The sequence below is a fragment of the Pongo pygmaeus genome, chromosome 21 (assembly GCF_028885625.2).
Source record: "Pongo pygmaeus isolate AG05252 chromosome 21, NHGRI_mPonPyg2-v2.0_pri, whole genome shotgun sequence".
NCBI lineage: Eukaryota > Metazoa > Chordata > Mammalia > Primates > Hominidae > Pongo > Pongo pygmaeus.
This window is the reverse complement of record NC_072394.2, coordinates 61,071,868-61,095,455: the sequence shown is the minus strand read 5'-3', so window position 1 is coordinate 61,095,455 and position 23,588 is coordinate 61,071,868. Positions and strand designations below refer to the sequence as shown.

Genomic DNA, 23,588 nt, shown 5'->3' with positions numbered 1-23,588 from the left:
CTATACCAACATGCATATTTACCACCAATGAATTTAAACACTGCTTATAAAGCACAGAGTCAATTTTACAAATGAAATCTCCTTCTAAACTTAGAATTTTTCCTTCTTAGAGATAAAAAAACATGATGTGTCTCTAGAACCACAGCATACACTTTAAATCATTTTTAATCTTCTATTCCTTATTTCAGATAATGTCTGTAACAAAACCAGGAACTAAGCATCTAAAATGTGAAATGGGAGGTTAAAAAAGTGAAAAAACATGAATTTGGGAGAAATTGGCGATACTCTTTGAAACTGTTACTCTTTTTAATAATGTAAACAATGCCCTTTACGTCCTAGATTATGCATACACTCATCTGTGAACATTTGTGTGAGTTTGCTGAAGATGCTTATGAAACAGCACTAACGAACTGAAAATGAATTCCTTGACATGCTCTAAAAGGTATTTAGATAAAGCTAAACACAGTATAATTTATTTCCTCTACCTTCCCCCAGGACCCACTGTGCTTGGATTTTTGTCATTTTAAATTGTGTTTAAGGCAGTAAGAGGTAAGAGTAAGACAGTAAGAGGGGCTAGAATTGACCTGTTTTAGAAGGCAAATACAATACCAGCAAAAACTTGCATACCGTTAAAAGTGAAAGAAAAATAGTTGCTTTTTACTCTTAATTACAAAAATTGGGCCTTAAGATGTATAAAGTTCTGGTTTGAAGGTCAAAGACCGTCACAATCCAGCACAACATTAAGAGGTCAGGTTCCAGGTGTTGAAAATGTCATAAAAAAATGGCTGAATAAACTTGTCAGGAAACCTAAGAGCATTTTGTGGGAAAAGTATTCCATTAAATCTTTAAAGAGTCTCCTGATCTACATATGATTTAAATGCTTTTCTGTAATTATTCATTCAAGAGCCATGGAAGAAAAATTAAAACGCTTCCTTTCAGGAAATGTAAATACTATCTCTACAAAAGAATAATTTAAAAGTTCATGTCTCATCAAATTATAAAAAGTAACAATGAAAATTTCCAGTGAACTGAAAACTCAATCTAGGCCTTACCTATCCGTATTACCTCAAGCATAGCATAACATCCTATCTACTAAATGGCAAGATAGAAGTTTTTAAGAGTAAATATATAATTTTACCTTTTTTTTTTTTTTTTTTTTGAGACGGAGCCTCGCTCTGTCACCCAGGCTGGAGTGCAGTGGCACGATCTCAGCTCACTGCAACCTCCACCTCCCAGGTTCAAGCAATTCTCATGCCCCAACCTCCCAAGTAGCTGGGACCACAAGCATATGCCACACCTGGCTAATTTTTGCATTTTTAATAGAGACGGGGTTTTACTACATTGGCTAGGGTGGTCTCAAACTCCTGACCTCAAATGATCCACCCACCTTGGCATCCCAAAGTGCTGGGATTAGAGGTGTGAGCCTCCACGCCCAGCCATAATTTTACGTTTAACTTAGCAATTCTACCAGAAAATAAAGGCTAAAATATATTTAGACACCAAACTATAAAACTCCTACAGGATGACAGAATAAAATCTAGATGGCCTTGGGTTTGGAGATGACTCTACTTACAACACCAAAACAAAATCCATGAAAAAAATAACTGATAAGCTAGACTTCATTAAAAATAAAAACATCTGTTCTGCAGAAGACAAGCAAGCCACAAGCCAGGAGAAAATATTTGCTAAAAACATACCTGAATAAAATACTGTCAACCAAAATATACAAAGAACTCTTAAAATTCAATAGTATGAAAATGAAGGCTGGGCACGGTGGCTCATGCCTGTAATCCCAGCACTTTGGGAGGCTGTGGCGGGTGGATCACAAGGTCAGGAGATCGAGACCATCCTGGCTAATATGGTGAAACCCTATCTCTACTAAAAATACAAAAAATTAGCCGGGCATGGTGGCAGACGCCTGTAGTCCCAGCTACTCAGGAGGCTGAGGCAGGAGAATGGCCTGAACCAGGGAGGTGGAGCTTCCAATGTGCTGAGATCGCGCCACTGCACTCCAGTCTGGGTGACAGAGCAAAAGAGACTCCATCTCAAAAAATAATAAAAATAAAATAAAATAAAACGAACAACCTAATTTTAAAATGGGCAAAAGATCTGAACAGCCATCTCACCAAAAATGTACAGAAAGCAAATAAACATATGAAAAGATGTCTGGCCGGGTGCAGTGGCTCATGCCTGTAATCAGGAGGCCGAGGCAGGTGGATCAGCTGAGGTCAGGAATTCGAGACCAGCTTGGCCAACATGGTGAAACCCTGTCTCTACTGAAAATATAAAAAGTAGCCAGGTGTGGTGGCCCATGCCTGTAGTCCCAGCTACTGGGGAGGCTGAGGCAGGAGGATCACTTGAACCCGGGAGGCAGAGGTTGCAGTGAGCCAAGATTGTGCCACTGCACTTCAGCCTGGGCGACAGAGTAAGACTCCATCTCAGAAAAACAAAAATAGAAAAGATGTCCAAAGAGATACTATTACACATTTGTTCATTTTCTTATTGTTGAGTTTCAGAATGGCCAAATTCTAAAATACTACCAAGTGTTGGTGAGGATGTGGAACAACAGGAACTCTCATTCACTGCTGGTGGGAATGAAAAACGGTGCACAGCCACTTTGAAAGACCATTTAGCAGTTTCTTACAAAACTAAACATATTCTTACCATACAATCCAGCAATCACCCTCCTTGGTATTTACCCAAGTAAGTTGAAAACTTATATCCACACAAAAACCTGCACATGGATGTTTATAGCAGCTTTATTCATAACTGCCAAAATGCAGAAACATTTTACGAGTGGATAAAATAAACTGTGGTCTATCCAGACACTGAAATAGTGCTCAGTGCTAAAAAGAAATGAGCTATAAAGCCATGAAAAGACACGGAGGAGCCTTAAATGCATATTCCTGAGTGAAAGCAGTCAGTATGAAAAGGTAGCATACTGTATGATTTTACTCTATGACATTCTGGAAAAGGCAAAACTACAGAGACAATAAAAAGATAAGGTGCTGGCCAGGCATGGTGGCTCACGCCTGTGATCCAGCACTTTGGGAGGCTGAGTAGGGGGGGCGGATCCCTTGACGTCAGGAGTTCAAGACCAGCCTGGCCAATATGGTGAAACCCCATCTCTAATAAAACTACAAAAATTGGCTGGGTGTGGGGGCACACACCTGTAATCCCAGCAAATTGGGGGGCTGAGGCAAGAGAACAGTTTGAACCCAGGAGGCAAAGGTTACAGTGAGCCAAGATCGCCCCACTGCACTCCAACCTGGGTGATGGAGCAACACTCTGTGTCAAAATAAATAAATAAATAAATAAAATACGGTGTTGACAGAATTTAAGGGAGGAAAGAACAGGAGGAGCATAGGGCATTTTTAGGACAGTGAAGCTGAAACTACTCTGGTATTATAATGGTGGATACATGTCATTATACATTTGTCAAAACCCACAGAAGGTACAACACTAGAAATGAATACTAACGCAGACTACAGACTCTGGCTAACAATGACATGTCAATGTAGGTTCACCAATGGTAACCAATGTACCACTCAGTGTAGGATGTTGCCAGTGGAGGGGGTTATGATGCACGTGTGGGGTAGGAGTTACACGAGAACTCTGTGCATACTTTCTGCTCAGTTTTCGTGTGAACCTAAAACTGTTCTAAACTATATTTTTTTTTAAAAAGGAAGGGGAAAAAGTATTTGGTCTTTTATATTAATTCACTTTCGGTAGTATCCCCCTTAACATTTCTAATATTAAATATTGTTGCGATTTTGAAAATATATATCTGTATTGTGTGTGTGTGTGTGTTTATATATATATATATGAATAAAGATTCTTTGTTGTGCAAAGTGATTGCTCCTCTTGCTTTTCTAGAGTTCATGAAATTCTGGTTTCACAAATACATACCCTTCCTTTGTAATTAATCTTCTGATGTAGCTACAATACTTTGAAAATCAACCTATATATGTTACCAAATAAGTTATATACCAATTTGATACATAATCTATCAGGTTTCAGCTTTCCAGATACAAGTTCAAAGTTATTAGCTTCACAACAGTTTTTTTCACTCTGCATAGAAAAAGCTATATTATTTCATACTCTTGCAAACACAAATTAGGTACAATATCTCTCCTTTTCACAGCCTCTCCAAAAAACAAGTTACCATATTTCACTTCAACTCTAAAAAGATTACCTTCTGGGAAGGTAATAATCTGTCTCCAGAAGCCTATGACTTTTGATGGATTTTGTTAAGACAATAAAAGTGTGCTTGAGGTTTCAATACAGTAGACTCTGAATGTGGGAAAAATACACTAAAATGGAGGGACACGGACATTCTAAAGTAAAATCTGTTGGATACCTTATTAATATTTTTAAATTTTATCCTTTGACAGTCTATTTTCATTAAAAAGTATCCTATTGCTTTCTGCTTTCCATACCCATCTGCAGTGCACCAATCCCCACATTATTTCTTTTCTTGTTTATGTAAATCTTCCCCTTCTAGAATCGAAACTCCATCAACACAGACTTTTTTGTCCCTCTTGTTCATTACTGATCATCAGCACCTAGAACACTTGCAGGCATAGAACAGATGCTCAATAAATATATTTGCTGAATGAACAAATAGCCATGCCATGCTTCCATCTACTTCACACAATGGCTGTATTCTTCCTCTGTGTACCCCTGTACGCACATCCAGGCTCTGGGTGAATAAATACTGAGACTACTGCTGCTCCTGTTCCAGCATTATACCCTTTTCATCTTCTGCATAGGACATATTTTGTTTGTTCCTTTCCTGTTTCCACATGGAGTGGTGGGCGGGGCGGGGGGCGGGGTGTCTATCCTATTCATCACCAGATCCTCCAAACTAGAACAGTGCCACAAACATACTAAAAATGTATGCTGCATGAATACGAGACTTCCTCAGAGGTCATTGTACTCTGATTCTGCTGCATTTCCTGTAAACAGACACCTACTTCAAAACCTGGATCTGAAATCATTCTAAATTTGTGCTGCTTATATACAGGTGGAAGGTATTAAAAATGCTCACTGTGTCAATAATGCTTTCATCATAATTATTCTATGGTGATTTTTTTTAAAGTTGCCCCCTCCCTAAAAAATGAAAGATACCATACTAACAGATATTCAAAGAGAGTGAGCTCTTAAGTAACCATGAACTCAAGAATAAGGACACTGGAGAAGTTTTCTTAAAAATCTATTTTCTTGATCGAATTGTTAGCTCACACATTGAATCAATGCTTTAGAAACAAAAATAAAGCTTTAAAGCTTTGCAACCAATGTGTTTAAATGGCAGACATTATATTCCAATATTCCAGGAGAAAGCCTGATTGTATAGCCCTTATTTTGAAATAACCACACAAAAACAACCCTACCCATAGACACATAACTTTCCTGAAGAACTCTTAGAATGCAGTGTTTTAAATTAATAAAGTATTCTCCTGGTATCCTCGGGAGCCAGCCAGCTACTGAGAAACATCACACCTGTTATTGCAGCAAGAGAAATCAACATCAAGAACTCTCACTGATGATGCCATCAAAGGCACACCAGAAGCCAACTTGATTGAAATAGACTATACCAGACTTGCAGGCTGCTTACTCAATTCACTAGTTTCCCAGGTCTTTCAGAGCAGAAAGAAACAAAAGTCAGCCTGCCACCACCTCCACGGGTGGGAAAACTAAACTGGAAGGCATGCTATTGTAGTTTAAGAATTCCTAAGATCAAATTCAGGAAAGCTACCTGAAAAAAATACAAAGTTAGACAGTAAGGAACAGCCTGGAAAACTAAGATATTTGCAGTTTATATAACAGACAAATGACTAGAATTCAAAATATATTAAGAATTCTCTTACTTACAATAAAAATTCTAAAATCTCATGAAGGAATACTATACAACTCTTTAAAAGAATGAACTAGATCTGTATTTCAACAGTTGATAGGTCTCAAAAACATGTTAAGTCATCCATACACCATGACACTACATTAAGTGATCTAGAAAAAAATGGAAATAGTTCACATTAAATCCCTCTGGGGAGTTTAAAAAAAAAAAAAAAAGGAGGGAGTATGAATCAGCAGATATGGAGTACAGACATGTCATAAATTATTAGTGAAGTTTTACTTGTTTTATTAAAGAAAGATTTAAAACAAGTCTTCTAACAAATTATTAACATTTAGTTACTCCATACTGGGGTATTTATATTATCTGTATTTTTCTGTACTTAAAAATTTTTTCATATACAGAAAGCTACCTGTAGTTTATGTGAGATCCAAACAAGGTTCTTTTGAAATAATTTTCTACTTGTTCAGACTTGTAAAGTTGTTGAAAACTGATAAACCAACATTGATAGTCATGCTTATATAATTTATAAAAATCAAGGTTATCACTTAAAACATGTTTAAAGTTGCAGTGGTCTCATTAACTCAAGACAAAGACCCATGTGTATAATTCTGACAAAAGCTTCTGTATGAACTTCAAAGACTAGAAACCATCTAAAGATAAATACTGTCACTACTTTCCTTTAATACATTAGATTTTTTTTCATAATAGAAAAATGGCTAAAAGGAGTATATAAGAGCTGAGGCTTCATACATTCTATCTATATCCAGCACTAATATCATCGTGCAGTGGAAGATTATTCACAGATGAATTTTACATCAATTCTAAAAGGATCTTAGACGATTTAATAAACCGAATTTTTTCAATGCATTCTTTATCCCATTGACTAACGAACATCTAGTAATTATTCTCTACTTGAAAGACCAAAATTTCTGATTACAGTCATCACAAAAATAAACAAAAGATAAGCAATATTCTACTGCAAATAAAATTCTATCTAAATAGAAGAGTGACAAAAGATGATTCACATTTTACACAAAGCAGGATGAGTCAAAACAGATAATATGCTCAAGTTAGGGGTATGAGTGATAAAATAGCATGGGGTCCCAATTTCTCATGGTTGTAGTTGTTTTAACAGTTCAAGTGCAAAAAGTCATTAACAATAGAAGTAAAACTTCTCCAAAGTGTTCCATCTTTAGTGGAGATGACAGCATGTGAAAAAGCCTCCAAACCAAAATCAACACATCCAATTCACACCAGATACAGAAGAGGGGAGAAGAAAAAGTTTAGCATTCTGCACCTTGATGATCCAACTGGAATTTTCAATCTGTGAACAATGAGAAACAGTAGAACGTGGTTTATCAGTTAGTGTGTAATCGGGTCTGGTTCCTTTTCTATAAAGAACCTAAGTGGCTATACCAGTGATAAGAGATTATCAACCAGGTCAGCAGCTTCTTAAACTCAACAAGAGGTCAGGGGAAAGGCTGTGAGACTTGGATGAAAAATATTTTCTATTTTTCCCTTTCTCTGCCTTTGGAAATTATGCTCATTCTTCAAAATTTTGCTCAAACGTCTTCTCTTTTGGAAGGGTTTACCAAATCTCTTTAGTCCGAAGAAATTACTCCTTACTGTTCTATGTCACAACAATAAGCTGACTGCCAAATTTATATCTGCAGCCTGGCCCTCTCCCCTGAGCTCCAGACTCAACTACCTATTTAACACCTCTCGTTGCAAGTGTACTGAGCATCTCAAGTTTCTCATGTCCAAACGGCACTCTTGAGTCCCACTCTCCTCCCTCAAACTCAATGCTTCTCATCTCAGTAAAGAAACCACCACTCACCCAACTGCTTAGGCCAAAAGCAGTCTCTCTTCCTCTACATTTAATCTACATTCCTCTACATTTCTCTACATTTAATCTAGAAACTCTGTCTCTACTAAAGATACAAAAATTACTTAGGTGTGGTGGCACATGCCTGTAGTCCCAGCTACTCGGGAGGCTGAGGCAGGAGAATTGCTTGAACCGGGAGAGGGAGGTTACAGTGAGCCGAGTGAGATCGCGCCACTGTACTCCAGCCTGGGCAACAGAGCCAGTCTCCGTCTCAAAAAAAAAAAAAAAAAAAAAAAAAAAAAAGGCTCCTGGACAGGCGTGATGGCTCACACCTGTAATCCTAGCATTTTGGGAGGCCTGAGCTCAGGAGTTCAGGAGTTCAAGACCAGCCTGGGTAACAAGGTGAAACACTGTCTACTAAAAATAAAAAAATTAGCTGGGCATGGTGGTGCATGCCTATAATCCCAGCTACTCAGGAGGCTGAGGCAAGAGAATAGCTTAAACCCGGGAGACAGAGATTGCAGTGAACCGAGATCAAGCCACTACACTCCAGCCTAGGCGACAGAGTGAGACTCTGTCTCCAAAAAAAACAAAACAAAACAAAAAAAACTCCTGCTCAGAATCCTCTGTGGCTTCCCATCTCACAACAAAATCCAAAGTCCCTCTTGTGGCCTGCCTACCAGCAAGGCGCCTGCCCGCTTCTTTGAGCTCATCTCCTAGCAGGCCCCTCCACCACTCTAGCACAGGCATAATGACCTTGCTGCTCCTTGAACACACCAAGCTCATCATCACCTCGCACTTGCCCTTCCATCCGTCTGTAATGCTCTTCCCAAATGTCTCCATAGTTCACACACTCATTTTATATAGGTCTCAGTTCAAATATCGCCTTCTCAGGTAAATGACCTTCCCTAATCACCCTACTTAAATGACCTTCCCTAATGACCCTACTTAAAATTGAATCCATTCCCAAATCCCTTTATCTTGCATTGTTTTTAGTTGTTTTTCCCCCCATTTATCACTTACTGCCTGACACCACATCACATATATTTTCTGTTTTTATTTAATGTACACCTTCCCCACTAGAAGATGAGCTCCACAAGGTAAAAGTTTTCTCATCTTGGCCTCTCAGCAATGCTTGGCATGCTACAGGTACTCAATAAGTAACCCATGAACAGAATGGTTCAGGTGCTGTGCTAGGCTCTCAAGCTGGAGAGAGAAACAGGGCACTGCAGCTCCCACCCAGAATACACAGAACAATCTTGGGGCCCATCCAGAATTAATGAATCAGAATCTCTAGGACTGAGACTCCATAATGATTTTTTCTTTTTAAAAAATTATCAAATGTGACGTTAGCTCATATTTAACAGTACCAATCTATTCTAAGCACTTTACATGTGTTAATTTGTATCCTCCTAACATGCCCCAGAGGGAGAAATCTGAGGCACAGAGAGGTTAAATGCATCACTGAAGGACACATGACTTTCAGATGGCAGATCTAGGGGTTCACACTCTTAACTCCTGGGCAGTATACTACCTCTAACTGCATCGAACACCGTATGAAAGGTAATCTGTAAAGCATCCTATCAAAAGGGGAGGGTGAGGAGCACAGGGAACTGATCACTGAGGCAAGCCCTGGAGTCTGAAAAGCAGATAACGCAAAGTACACTTTGAGCTGTAGGGAACTTGGGTGAAAGTATAGTGTGATAAAGCTATAAGGGGCTTCTGGGGGCATCACATGGCTGAAGAGGAAGGGGTACAAGAGGAGTGAAAGAAGCTGAGGCTGGAAAGATGCAGTGTGGCCTGACTCTGAAGAGCTTTGCTGCTGGCCTAAGAATTTGGGCCACGAACCTATCCATAAGATCTAGAGAGCCAATGAATGTTTTTAAACCAAGAAATGATATCAAATTTCAATTTTTAGAAAAATATCTCTGGAAACTGTATAAAGGATAGGAAACTGTATAAAGGATAGTCCAAAGGGTAAGAGAAGCAGGCAGAAAAAATAGAGACAGAAAGTTGAGACACGGTGCTACTACAATAGTCTGGAAGGGAAAGGACCTATACTCAGGATACGATAGCAGAATACAAAGAAGCAAAAGGGCATAGGAGATGTTGCTGATTTAAATGGACTGAGTAGATGTGAAAGGTTACGGAAAATGGGGAGCGAAAGACAAGTTTAGGATTTCCAGCTTGCCAACTTGGTGCAAGGGCCACTCCCAAGATCCAGAAGCCAGTCAGTGGAGATGAGAGGGTAAACGGTAAATACAGTGTGCAACATGCTGAGTTTGAGGTGTTCTCATAACAACCAGATAGACAGGGATGTCCAGTAGGCTGACAGATCAAAAGATCTGCTTGGAGATACAGATTTGGAAGTCTTCTGTGCAGAAGTGGAAGATGAAGGCATTATTAATGAGACAACATACAGAGAATTGTTAAATTGACAAGACTGAAGCCAGAACCTGAGAAACCTCAACATCCAGTAAAAGAGACGATAAAGAGGTGGACAGTTTATCAGAAAAGTCAAAGACAAGTATCACAGAGAGAAAGCTGGGGAACTAAGAAGGGTTTGAGTGGAGGGGTGAGGTCTGACGAAAGAAGAGTGAAGATATCAGAAACTGAGATTCACCGCTTCCCCAAAATTAGCTGTGACAGAAGATTGGGCATTTGCTTAAGCGGGGAAGATCTAGAAAACAAGATTTCTTTTTAGGAAGGGGCAACTTAAGCATGTTTGTAGGCACAAGGAAGGAATCAAGTACAAGAGAAATGTGAGACAGCAATAATAGGCTGACTAACGATGCAAAATACTGTTCAGTGATGGGAAAGGAATGGGGTAAAAGAACACACACCTAAGAGGTAGTCCTGACTCTCTGAAATAGAAGAGGAGGATAAGTAAAAACATAAGTTTCCACAAGAGAGAAAAGTAACCAGCATTTAGTGGAAAATCTTCAAATATTTTCTGAGCAAAATGCACTGTGTCTACATCGATCAGCTGTACATAACAGGCCCTGCCGATAGGCTTCATTACTCTTCACCACTGAAAGTCTTCTCTTTTTCCCCCCTCTCTCCTTTCTCAGCTTTGTTTTTGTTTTTGAGACAGAGTCTTGCTCTGTCACCCAGAGTGGAGTGCAGTGGCATAATTTTGACTCACTGCAGCTTCTGCCTCCTGGGTTCAAGTGATTCTCATGCCTCAGCCTCCCGAGTAGCTGGGATTACAGGCATGCACCACCACACCAGGTTAATTTCTGTGTTTTTAGTAGAGATGGGGTTTCACCATATTGCCCAGGCTCATCTCAAACACCTGGCCTCAAGTGATTCGCCTGCCTCGGCGTCCCAAAATCTTGGATTACAGGTGTGAGCCATTGCGCCTGGCCTCTCCTTTCTCAGCTTTCTCCTAAACACCAACCCTTCCTCGCCTATGCCTTAGACCCAGAGACCATTAACTCCCTGAGAAACTGCCATGCACCACGCACTGTGCTGTGCTAGGCACTGGGATCTGGGGAGAACAGACACAATCTAAAAAAAAAAAAAAAAAAGGAGGGGGGGCTTGCTGACTAACAGCGGAAGGGAGTCACGTATCACGTTGCCAATGACAACATGCTGTGACATGTGTGGGAGCCAGAGGAACAGATACAATGTGAGTGAAGAATGTCAGCAAAGTGACCTTGAAGAAGTGAAGCCCGTGCTGAGCCTCAAAGGTAAGCAGGGGGACGCAGTGAAACAAGCAAGAGGAAAAGGAATCAACTAATTTTTAGTGGTGGAAACAGCTAAAAGCTGTTACTTTATGACTACATACAGGGTAAGTCATGATACACAGTATGACAAAGCCCCATGGCCAAGGAGAACTAAAAGGCTGAAACACAAGCATGAGGAAAGACAAGGCTGGAGAGATGGGCAGGGCAATGTGGGGGGAGTGCAACAAGTATCAATAATTTTCCAACTTTTGTTAAAAAATTTAAACTTTATTTTTGGCAACAGGAAGACATTTAATGATTGTAAGCAAGAGATATGCTCAGATTTGCATCTTTGCAAACCATCTTTGAAAACCACATCAGGGTGGAAAGAAAGAGAAGACTCAGACAAGAAGACCAGTTAAGAGGCTATTACAGTTGCGGGAGAAAATGGGGCAGCCATAGAGGGAATGGGGAAGAAGGGACAGAATTGAATCATAGACTCTGAGTTGGTCAAATGCATGAATGTAGGTACCATTCAGTGAGACAGTAAGAAGGGGAGGTTTGGAGGAAAAAATGAAAAGGTGGTATAGAGTTCAGCTTGGGTCATGCTGCATTTAAAGTATTGCAGCTTTTTATATGGGCTTGGGTCAGTCCTGGGTTCATACCTAAGTGACGTTAGAAGCTAAGGGTACTGGTAAAAGAGTTCCACAAAGGGGAGAAGGGAAGACACAGAGAGAGCAAATCTGAGAGAAACAGGGAAAGGAGAAGAGGGGGAGAAGGTGAACCTGTAACCCTGAGCATTACCAACTGGACTGCATGACGAGTGGGCAAAACTGGCCACACAGGCAGAAGAAAAGCAGAGAGAGCAATGAGGGAGGTCAAGAGAAGAGTGTCAATGAGCAGGATGACAACAGGGGTCAAATGGTAGTGAAGACTGAACATGCAATGGGAGATGTAGTGATGAAGCAATGACTGAGCTCCCGGGCAGTGATTAGAAGTGAAGAACAGAAAGAAAAAAGACAGGAAACTATGTTTTCCAGAAGCTTACCATGATAAGAAGGAAAGTGAAAGGAGTAGCTAGACAGGGTAAAAAGGACTGACAACACAGTCTTTCTTCTTTAAAGGCGGAAGGGACAATACTCAAATGTTTAATGAAAATGACTAATGGCCAAGCACTATTCTCAGTGAGTGCTAGGTATATAAAGAAAGAAAAAGAAACAATCTTGCTTTGGAAGAGAAAGGCAACAAAAGCATTCATTTTTAAAATAATAGTAAATAAAAAGATCCAAATGAGCCGACCAAGTGGTCTCTGGATTTCTCTAGATGACTGCTCATGTTTCTTCCACCTTTTGTCTCAGCGAGGTTAGAGGTGAACTATGCACTAAGATGGGATCCTCCTGCCCGCAAATTACATGAAAAGTTTTGATTGTGTGCATCTGCACATTCTCTCAAGAGTAAGCCACGGCTCTCCTTCATCCAATTAGTAAAGCACTGCCTGACTTTACAAAGGTCAGAAGCACAAATTTAGATTTTCAGAGGAGTCCATCAGGATATATTTATATGCCAACAAATCAATTCAACCAACAGATTGAGAATTCAAATAAGCCTCCACAAGGACAAACCTCTGGTTTTTCAGCAAATTTCTCTTTTTACTCTTGTGTATGCTTCTATTTCAAATGATCATAGCAAACACTGAAAAGATGACCAAATCCAGAGTTGTATCCTTCTTTGCGGTACTAGGAAAAGAAAACAACAATAAGAAGAGAATGTAGTCTATGTAGTCTACTCAGAAATACTAAAACAAAAACCTATAGGAGCTTACATTCTAGCAGCGAAAGCCAAGCAATAAATAAGTAAATGAAGCACATAAAGAATAAAACAAAACGTGAAAGTGGCATACAATTCGTACAATAAGAGGTGATATAGAAAAAACTGGATCAGAGTCCAAGAATACTCAGGAAAGGTTAATATAAGTAGTGAGCTTTCAAACAGTAAGAAGATGTTTCATTAATATTCAGGAGCCCATAGGAACAAAGTACCAGTAGGTGCCGTGGGAAATACAAGCTGGTTCCTGTCCTCAAGGGGCTTTCCATCTCTCTTCGTCAGCTAAAATAAACTTAAGTTCTCAAGCTTAGAGCTAGAAGGACCACCTAGAGGTACTGAGTTCAAGCCTCCTCACATCACAAAGGAAGAAACCAAAGCTAAGGAGGTTAGCCCAAGTGCCTCTAGGTGACAGCAATGCTAGGAACCACAGACTCCCTTTGTAATGCAAAGCACACAGGCTTGGGAGGCTGGAAGACCTGGGTACAAATTCATATTCTGCAAAGTCTTCGCAAAGGACTTCCGCAAAGGCCTCTCATCTCTAAAATGGAGATAGCCATAACACTGATTTCTCAAGTACGTACCATTCAATTTCTTCCCTTTTTCTACTATATTGTAAATGTTGAGTGATGGAACTAAAAGACTAAAATAGTACTCAGTTAACCCAGAAATGCCTAGTTTGCACGACAGGTATTGAGGACATGAAAGACTCGGAGTAGAGAGTGGGGTGGTGGAAGGGAAGGTATAGTTGATAGTATTAGCACAGAATTTTCAACACTAATAAACAAATAGCTCACAATAAGAAGTGATCAAGTTAGGACAGAAGTTCTTAGGGGGAAACACAGAATTCGTAGAAGGATTTTTTTCTTTTTTTTTTTTGAGACAGGGTCTCACTCTCAGCCCAGGCTGGAGTGCAGAGGCACAATCTCAGCTAGCTGCAAACTCTGCCCTCCTGGGTTCAAGCGATTCCTGCCCCTCAGCCTCCGGATTAGCTGGGATTACAGGCATACACCACCAAGCCTGGTTAACTTTTGTATTTTTAGTAGAGAGGGGTTTCACCATGTTGACCAGGCTGGTGTCAAACTCCTGAGCTCAAGTGATCCACCCACCCCAGCCTCCCAAAGCTGGAATTACAGGTGTGAGTCACCATGGCTGGCAAAGATTAAAAGTCAGTCACAGTCATTCTAATGTCCCAGAGCAACTGCACTTTACGTAAGAGGTGCCAACGAGACAATTACAAGACTACAATTATAATAAGGCACTTTTTCTTTCTTTTTCTCTTTTTTTTTTTTTTTTGAGATGGAGTTTTGCTCTTGTTTCCCAGGCTGGAGTGCAATGGCACGATCTCGGCTCACTGCAACCTCCACCTCCCCAGCTGAAGCGATTCTCCTGCCTCAGCCTGCCAAGTACCTGGATTACAGGCATGCACCACCACACCTGGCTAACTTTTTTATTTTTAGTAGAGATGGGGTTTCACTATGTTGGTCACGCTGGTCTCGAACTCCTAACCTCAGGTGATCCACCCACCTCAGCCTCCCAAAGTGCTGGGATTACAGGTGTGAGCCACTGTGCCTGGCCTTTTCCTTTATTTTTCTATCCCATTTCTCTTTCAAGCCTCGTTCTCTAGTCTCACTCCTCCTCTCATCTTCCTAACAACATAATAAATAAGAAGGCCAAGGGCACACCCCCACTTATCTTTTAAGGGAAGAAACACAGCCAGCATAACGACAAAAAAAAAAAAAAAAAAAAGCCATAGCCTCTGCAATCAGACAGATCTTGATTCAAATCCCAACTCCAACCCTCAGTCAGGTTCATAACTTGGGTTAATAACTTCAGGATCATAACTGTACCCACTTCCTAGGCTTCCATTAAGAATTAAATAAATGAACGCTTAGAAAAATGGCAAGCGCACAGTATAAGCTCGCCAAGTCACATGTCCCAAATGCCATCTTCCCTGTGAGATCGAACACCCAAAGTAGAATTAACACAGCTTTTTCTAAGCTCTCAATAAGGACAGGCCATAAATATCTTGTCCCCATTTTCCCTCCTTGTCTCCCAATACCTAGAGGCTGGAAACTTTAAGGGCTAGGCCTTCCTCCCAGGTCCCCAATGCAACCTAGTGCCTGGCCCACCGGAAGCTTTCAGTATGTGGTAACTGAACCAAATCTCAATCAGAGTCACATTCAATTGCCCCAGAAGGAGTCATCTGTCTATAAAGAAAACCTCAAAGGATCTGCAAAGGGCAGAAACCCAAAATAGCTCTAATTTGGACAATCATCTACTATGTACAGACAATCCCCGATTGGTTTGACTTGCGATTTTTCAATTTCACAATGGTGTGAAACCATCACAATTTTGATATATTTTGAATTTTTTTTTTTTTTCCACCAGTTGTCAAATGATCCTTTATTGAAATATTTTCCTTTGTGCTTAACTGGCTGGGCATTCCACAGCACCACTACTGATGTCATCTATGATGTCATGAGGGTGGCGGCCATCAACATTACAGCCCACAGACTGGGCAGTCCCCAGGATCTCTTTAATGGTTCCAGAGAGTTCTCTGGCTAAGGATCGGTGCCGCATCTGTCGAGCAATGTTGACGATCTCATCAAAAGTGATATTCCCACTGTGTTTAATGTTTTTCTGTTTCTTTCTGTCTCTTGGTGGTTCCTTGAGGGCTTTGATGATCAGGGCAGAGGCAGAAGGCACCACCTCAATCTAGGCCTGCCTGTTCTGAATGGTCAGTTTCACTGTAATCCTCAGGCCCTTCCAGTCACCTGTTGCCTTGGCAATGTCATCACCAACCTTTTTTTGGAGACAGACCCAGGGGGCCGATCTTGGGGGCCAGGGCAGAAGTGGCACCGACTTCACCTCCGGTGCACCTCAGGTATACGACTTTGATCTCGTTGGGGTCGAACTTCGGCGGCATGGTGGAGGCGGCTGGTGTCGGATGAACCCGGATTCGGGACGACCGAAGAAAGTTGCACCTTGGCCTCCTCCGAGCCGAAAGCCGAGAGATATTTTGAATTTTGATCTCTTCCCAGACTAGTAATATGCAGTACATGAGATATTCAATACTTTATCATACAATAGGCTTTGTGCTAGATGACTTTGTCCAACTGGAGGCTAACTTACAGGTTCTGAGTATGTTTAAGGTAGACAAGGCTATGACGTTGGGTAGGTTAAGCTGTATTTAATATGTTTTCAACTTATAATATTTTCAACTGACAATGGGTTTCTGAGGACGTAACTCCGCTGTAAGGTGAGGAGCATCTGTAAGAGATCATTATATCCATGCATGTCTCTAAATCCTTTCTGATCCAATTCACATGCCAGGCATATCATCGTCTTGGGAAATGATGACTTCCCAAAGTGTACCTCATACAGAATAAAACAGCACTTTTTAATCACCTTAAGTTTACCTCTTTGAACAAGTGAGAGAAGTCTCTAGTTTATTAACTCACCCTTATTTGTTTCTCTGTCCAAGGCAATGGCTGGTCAGGAGCACGCAGAACTAAAGGTTTTGTAGCAACACTTATAAAGTTTAAGGTGGCACTGCTAAAGATCATTTATTTTAGACATTCCTATCTTAATAAGTGTCCTTTACAACTTCTTGAATTCCCACTCTACAAACCTGCAAGCCTATGAAATCTCTACCACACACAAGCTTTGCCCTGCCTTCCAAAGACTGGATAGCAGAAGGAAAAATTACTCACAAGTTAATGTGTTTTTTTTTTTTTTGAGACAGAGTTTTGCTCTTGTTGCCCAGGCTGGAGTGCGATGGCGGCATCTCGGCTCACCGCAACCTCCACCTCCCAGGTTCAAGTGATTCTCCTGCCTCAGCCTCCCAAGTAGCTGGGATTACAGGCATGCGCTACCATGCCTGGCTAATTTTGTATTTTTAGTAGAGACGGGGTTTCTCCATGTTGGTCAGGCTGGTCTCGAACTCCCAACCTCAGGTGATCTGCCTGCCTCAGCCTCCCAAAGTGCTGGGATTACAGGCATGAGCCACCATGCCTGGCCTGATGCTTTCTAAATATATAGAATCATGAAACCATCAGAATCTAATATAAAAGTGAATATTCACAAGAGAAATAAAAAATTCTTTGGAGTCATCTGTCTGAACTTTTCTAAAAGTAGGGCAAGAAATCCCTCCTAAAAAATTCACAGAGAATAACTCTTAATGAATTGATGTTCTTAAGAAATTGTCCTGACAGCTATTAATACTTCATTAATGGTTTTAAATTCTCTGCCTCCCTCTCTCAAGAACAAACCCCTTTATGAGTTAACTCTAATGAGCTGACAGTGGTATACGGGAAAGTACAAGGCTTCGCCTGTGCCACCATTTACTAGTGCAGCCTCATCCAGTGGAAAGTTACCTAGCCACTGACTAATCCATCTCATACGATTGTTACAGATTAAACAGTAACATAAATATGGCAAAGCACATCTCACCACAGTTCCTAAACTGTGTGGCCTATCTTCTGGAATTAAAGCATTTATCCTCTAGAAATGTTTGTTCCTTCTTTACCTTTCTTTACCCTTATATTGCAAAATGTATGTCAGCCACTGCTTTTAGCTCCAGACCCAACCCAACGGGGTGTTGGGGGGCACATTTCACCACTCACAAATATGACCACTCCCAGATCCTTAGGTTCTATTTTCAATTCCCCTCCATTCTCTGAGCACCCTTCAGCCTTTCAAGACAACTCAAGGAACTTAGAGCTTTAAACCACATCATAAAGAAGTAATTCAAATCTAGGTAAATGGTCTAGGGGTACATCCCATTGTCTTAAAGTACAAGCTAAAAGATGAAAAACACTGCAGTCTCAATCTACCCCTAAAACATTTATTGCCCTAGTCTCCACTTCCCAGATGGGCAAAGGCTGAAGGAGCCTATTGAAATGCCAACAGTGTAGTAATTGAAACACATTAAAGGTATTGGTGAATGTGCCCCACCGCAACACGAGGTGGCTATGCACACACACACCCCCCAAAATCCTGAAGACATCACTTGACACAGGTGAAAACACTAACATGCTAACCAAAGGTCAATATTAGCCCTTCTGAAAGGATGAAGGAAAACTCCAAGAAAGCATTTCTTAGCTTTACAGTTCTATGCAATAAAAAATGTTATTAAAAGAAAGTATTCCAAGGTTTTCTCATGGGACTATGCCATTTTCTCAACTGCTTCCCAGCCCCCAAACCCCCAAGCAAGGGGGGTTTGTCTTTGTCTACAAACAAACACAGTGTTTGTAGACATCAACAGCTTCTGTTAAAAGGATGCACTTAACATTTTGAAAAATATTCTAGAGATATTATTTTACCACATTCAGTTATTTCGTTTGTTTTTTAAATAATCCTCAAGTGACTGTCAAGTTTAGTAACTTTGTTTCCATAACAAAGCTCTTTAAACAACTCTTCCTTGCGTAAAGCCAGCTGCCCACCTCTGTCAGGTAAAAACTTCAAAGAATGCACATACCCACTGAACAAGGCCAAAGCAATCCTGGATATGCTATGCTGATAACAGCCGGAAAGGGGCCTAAAATGATAGGAAAAAACAAGGATGCCAGTCTGGAAACCATAATGCAACTTTGTTTTTAACACAATCCTCAGTGCAAAATAACTGCAAAAGGCTTTTGTTTTATTGTATTAAAGACATTCTGTGGCAACCTTGTCTTGATTAATGGAACTCAGCACTCTTTGTATTCATCTTTCTTGTCATCTAGTTGAAAGCTGTGCTCATTTGTCCCAAATCATGATCATCCTTTAGACAGCAAATTTTTCAAAACAGTGGGGATATATAAGACACTCTTGGCCTGGAGCAGTGGCTCATGCCTGTAATCCCAGCACTTTGGGAGGCCGAGGTGGGCGGATCACAAGGTCAAGAGATCGAGACCATCTGGCCAACATGGTGAAACCCCGTCTCTATTAAAAATACAAAAATTAGCTAGGCATGGTGGCATGTGCCTGTAGTCCCAGCTACTTGGGAGGCTGAGGCAGGAGAATCGCTTGAACCCAGGAGGCGAAGGTTGCAGTGAGCCGAGATAGCGCCATTGCACTCCAGCCTGGCAACAAAGCAAGACTCCACCTCAAAAAAAAAAAAAAGACACTTTTGGAGATAATTCTTTATGTAAAAATTCAAGTTTCGGTTCTAAAAATCAAGCCTAGGGGTAGTATTTGAGTGATAACCAATATAATATACTCCCTTGACTCCTCCCCTAATTTTCAACTACTTAGTGATAATAACACAGGGTCAAAGTTCTCAGTATTCTGCCTTCAGCATTTGAAGGAAACATGCATACAATTTTAATAAATAAAAGATAGTGTTAATGTTTAAGAGTTCAGCTCTTTAATAAGCATCAATTCAGACTAATTATTTTAGTAAATCCACACTTGGATGAAAAGGTCCCAGGTAATTATGAAGATAACAGTGATCTATGTCACAACCACTCACATTAAGGAATCATCATCGCTTTACAAATATAAGCACGTGGTCAAGAACTATACATTTTTTCCCCTAAGGAGTTAACTGTGAAGAAAAAGGATTGAATAGGTGGATAAAAGAAAGTTAACTTCCAGTCCACATTTTTCTCCCAGGAACAAGATTTCAGAAGTAAATGGTACTATCTATGAAGATTTAAGTTTGACTCAAGTTTAGTAAGTTTAATGCCGCTTTTGATAAGCAAGCTACTTAATAATTAAATAAATGAAGATAATCTATTCAGGGTAGATCTAAACCACTACCATGAAGAATCTTCAGCACATGGCTGACACTTTGTTGTGCTGTAAAACACAGTCTGCTCTATGTGATCATGAAGTGTTAAGAAAATCAGTGCTATGCTAAAGCTAAAGAATTAATGTTGTACTTGGCATCTGAAAGATAATTACTGCACTGAATGAACTATACCCACAGGGCTTTAGATTTTTTAACTTCCTAAACAATCTTAAATTACACATCAACTTGAAGGGTTAAACTAAAGAGTCTAAGCCAGCTTCTCCTACACAAAAAACAAAGCAAAACAAAACAAAACAATGTCCTTAAACTATCATTTAGAGTGTCCAAGTTTCTATTTTCTCCCAAAAGTGGTACTCAACTACACTGATTCATTGGTGCCCTCCCATCTGATATCCCTACTAATGGTAGGACTATCTAAGACTTCTTGAAGGCCATTGGTTTAGTCAAGGAATAAAGCAAAAGTAAATGCATCCACAGTTATGTTTAAACCTTAACCGGCTGGGTGCAGTGGCTCACACCTACCATCCCAGCACCTTGGGAGGTCAAGGTGGGTGGATCACCTGAGGTCGGGAGTTCGAGTCCAGCCTGACCAACATGGAGAAACCCTGTCTCTATTGAAAGTACAAAATTAGCCGGGCATGGTGGCACATGCCTGTAATCCCAGCTACTCGGGAGGCTGAGGCAGGAGAAGTGCTTGAACCCAGGAGGCAGAGGTTGCGGTGAGCCAAGATCACACCATTGCACTCCAGCCTGAGCAACAAGAGCCAAACTCCATCTCAAAAAAAAAAAAAAAAAAAAAAAAAACCCTTAACCTAGTGAGGATGGATGTTCAACAGACCATTTCCATGGGACAGTACCATTGCCTGGGGAATGGGCTAGGATGTAAAGAATGATCTAGAGTCCTGAACAATGACCAAAAAATATATGACATACTATTTACCACAGATGGACTCTCATGGAAGGGGAGAGAGAAGGGAATGAAAGAAGAGCGCTATATAATGCCTTGAAAGTGACTCATTCGGAAAGCTCTCTTTGAGCTGGACAACAAGTGGGATCTCAGAGTGAGGAGATGGCAAGGAAACGATTAGGACTTGGAAGAACTGAGATCAACAGAGAGTCACAATTTTAAAAAACTCCTATTACTTAGTGAAAAAGACAGAAAGAAATATGAAAGAAAACACACACTTAGGCTGTGTGCAGTGGCTCATGCCTGTAATCCCAGCACTTTGGGAGGCTGAGGCGGGAGGACTGCTTGAGGCCATTAATTCAAGACCAGCCTGGGCAACATGGCAAGACTCTATCTTTACAAAAAAATTTTAAAATTAGCCAGGAATGGTGGCACCTGTAGTCCTAGCTACTAGGGAACCTGAAGCAGGAGGATCTCTTGAGCCCAGGAGTTTAAGGCTACAGTGAGCTATGATGGCACCACTGCCCTCCAGCCTAGGTGACAGAGCAAGACCCTGCCAAAAAACAAAAACATTTACTCTCTCAGAAAGATACCCCTAGTCTGAAAGAGCTTAATGTTCACTTACTAAAAATATCTCATGAAAATCAACCTTAAGTCTAGGCAAATCCTCCTGTGTCATGCTTCTTTCAGGAAGCCACCAGGCTTTCTCCTTTTGATATTTATGATGCAGCATAGTACTTCCTATAAAACTGCATAAGGTCATATAAATTTGCGTTTTTTCTTCTGTAACATCCTTAAATTTAACATACCACACAAAATTCCCAAGATTATAGAGTCTGACAATATACAATCCCATACGATCAAATTAGGCTGCATTTAAAACACAATTTTTCCTTTGAATGGGCATTTTAGTTACTACCTTCTCAAGTAAAGTTAGTTCAGAGGTTCATCTAGGTGAACCACCAGAAATCAGAGTCGTCACCCTGAGTAACCTGGAAGAAACCAGTTAAATGTGCCATTTCTCATCCTGAAATGAATTATCTCTAAGTAAGTCAGGGTATTCAGTCTCTATTAATTGTACTGTCTTAGCATTCAGCTTAAAACAAACAAAACACCTCATGACGTCATTTAAGAACACACATAGATGTCTATTCTAAAGTTATGAGCCAGAGGCCTTCAACAATTTGGTACCACTTATCTTGGACCACTTCCCCAGCAAAAATATCCAGTGACTTTGGCGTAATTACTTTGGCCAATCCAGGGCCAGAATGATCCCTATTCTCTGCCACACCTTTCAGGTACAGAAGTGATGAAAGCACTTAAGTGGTTAAGTGGTTGTCTAATCTCTGTATAGTACTATGCACTTACAAAGCCGCTAACAGCCATGTCATTCCTTCTAAACACTTTCTACAAGAGGCAACGTGGACATGAGCATCATCCCCATTGACCGAAGAATGACCCCAGGCTTTGAGGAGTGAAGTGGCCTAAGGTCACACATCTTTCAGTAAAACAATTGAACAAAATCTTAAATTTTCTCAAATGAGTGCCTCTTTCCATAACATCATATTAGACAACAGAGTTTGTACTGGGATTTGGGGGTTTTCAGAAAGTTAATGCAAGGAAGGACTGCTCAAGGAGAAGCAACACAATTTTAACTTGGACACTGGCTGCATCTATGCATAAAGCGACTGAGATCTGACTCTTGTCTACTCACCAGCCTTGTCTCCCATCTTGCCAGGCAACCACAACAAATGTTCTTTGTTGCTGTCATTCAGAACCACTAGTGGTGGCCCGGCTCACGCCTGTAATCCCAGCACTTTGAGAGGCCAAGGAGGGCGGATCACTTGAGGTCCGGAGTTTGAGACCAGCCTGGCCAACACAGTGAAACCCCATCTCTACTAAAAATACAAAATTCAGCCAGGCGTAGTGGCACATGCCTGTACGTAATCCCAGCTACTCAAGAGGCTGAGGCAGGAGAATCACTTGAACCTGGGAGGCAGAGGCTGCAGTGAGACGGCGCCTCTGCACTCCAGCCTGGGTGACAGAGTGAGACCTCTATCTCAAAAAAAAAAAAAACTACTAGTGGCATCCCAAAGGAGCCCAGTCATCTCAGTGCTTGTGCCTCTGTGCATGCAATTTCCTCTGTCTGAAATGTTCCCGACCCTTTCCTTCTTTGAGCCTTCTTCTACTCGACCTTTATAACTGAGCTGAAATGACACCTCTTTCAGGAGTTGACCTCAATGCTCCTGGAGCACTCTGGACTACCTTACACCATTGTCCTGTCCTGGCTGTTATTCTCATCTGCCCCCTTCTCTAAAGTACTGAGAGGACATTGAGGGAAAATGGGAGAGTACAGCTGATATGACTTGGCTTCTCTGGGTATCTGAAACACAGATCAGGTACTCAGTAAATGTTTGTGGACTAACCGAATGAACCCACCAATTCTCAGGAGAAGCCAAGCCAGGCCTCCCAGATAGAGAAAGAACTTCAGACAACTCAAGTGGAAACTATGGCTCACTATTTTCACTTTAGCTACCTGGACTCCTTTCCCAATCTGGCATCCCCAGAAGGCCATGAGAAGAACATCATGAAAGCTCAAGTACTATCCTGGAATTACAATCCACGGTAGGTTTGGTGGGGTTTTTCGGTTTTTTCATTTTAATTGGAAAGCCTTTGGTTCTCTGTAAATTCAGAGTTATTTCACATTGTTAACTTGGAAAGCAAAGTGACAGCCACCGTTCTGGAGTATTTCCCCGTGATCAGACAGCATA

General features: G+C 40.9%; 1 protein-coding gene and 1 pseudogene across 2 annotated transcripts in view; both read right to left on the bottom strand.

The window, feature by feature from the left end:
- Positions 1 to 23,588, bottom strand: part of VAPB (VAMP associated protein B and C) — a 55,508-nt gene that overhangs the window by 30,180 nt on the left and 1,740 nt on the right. The window lies entirely within an intron of this gene.
- Positions 15,561 to 16,250, bottom strand: LOC129021741 (large ribosomal subunit protein uL11-like; annotated as a pseudogene).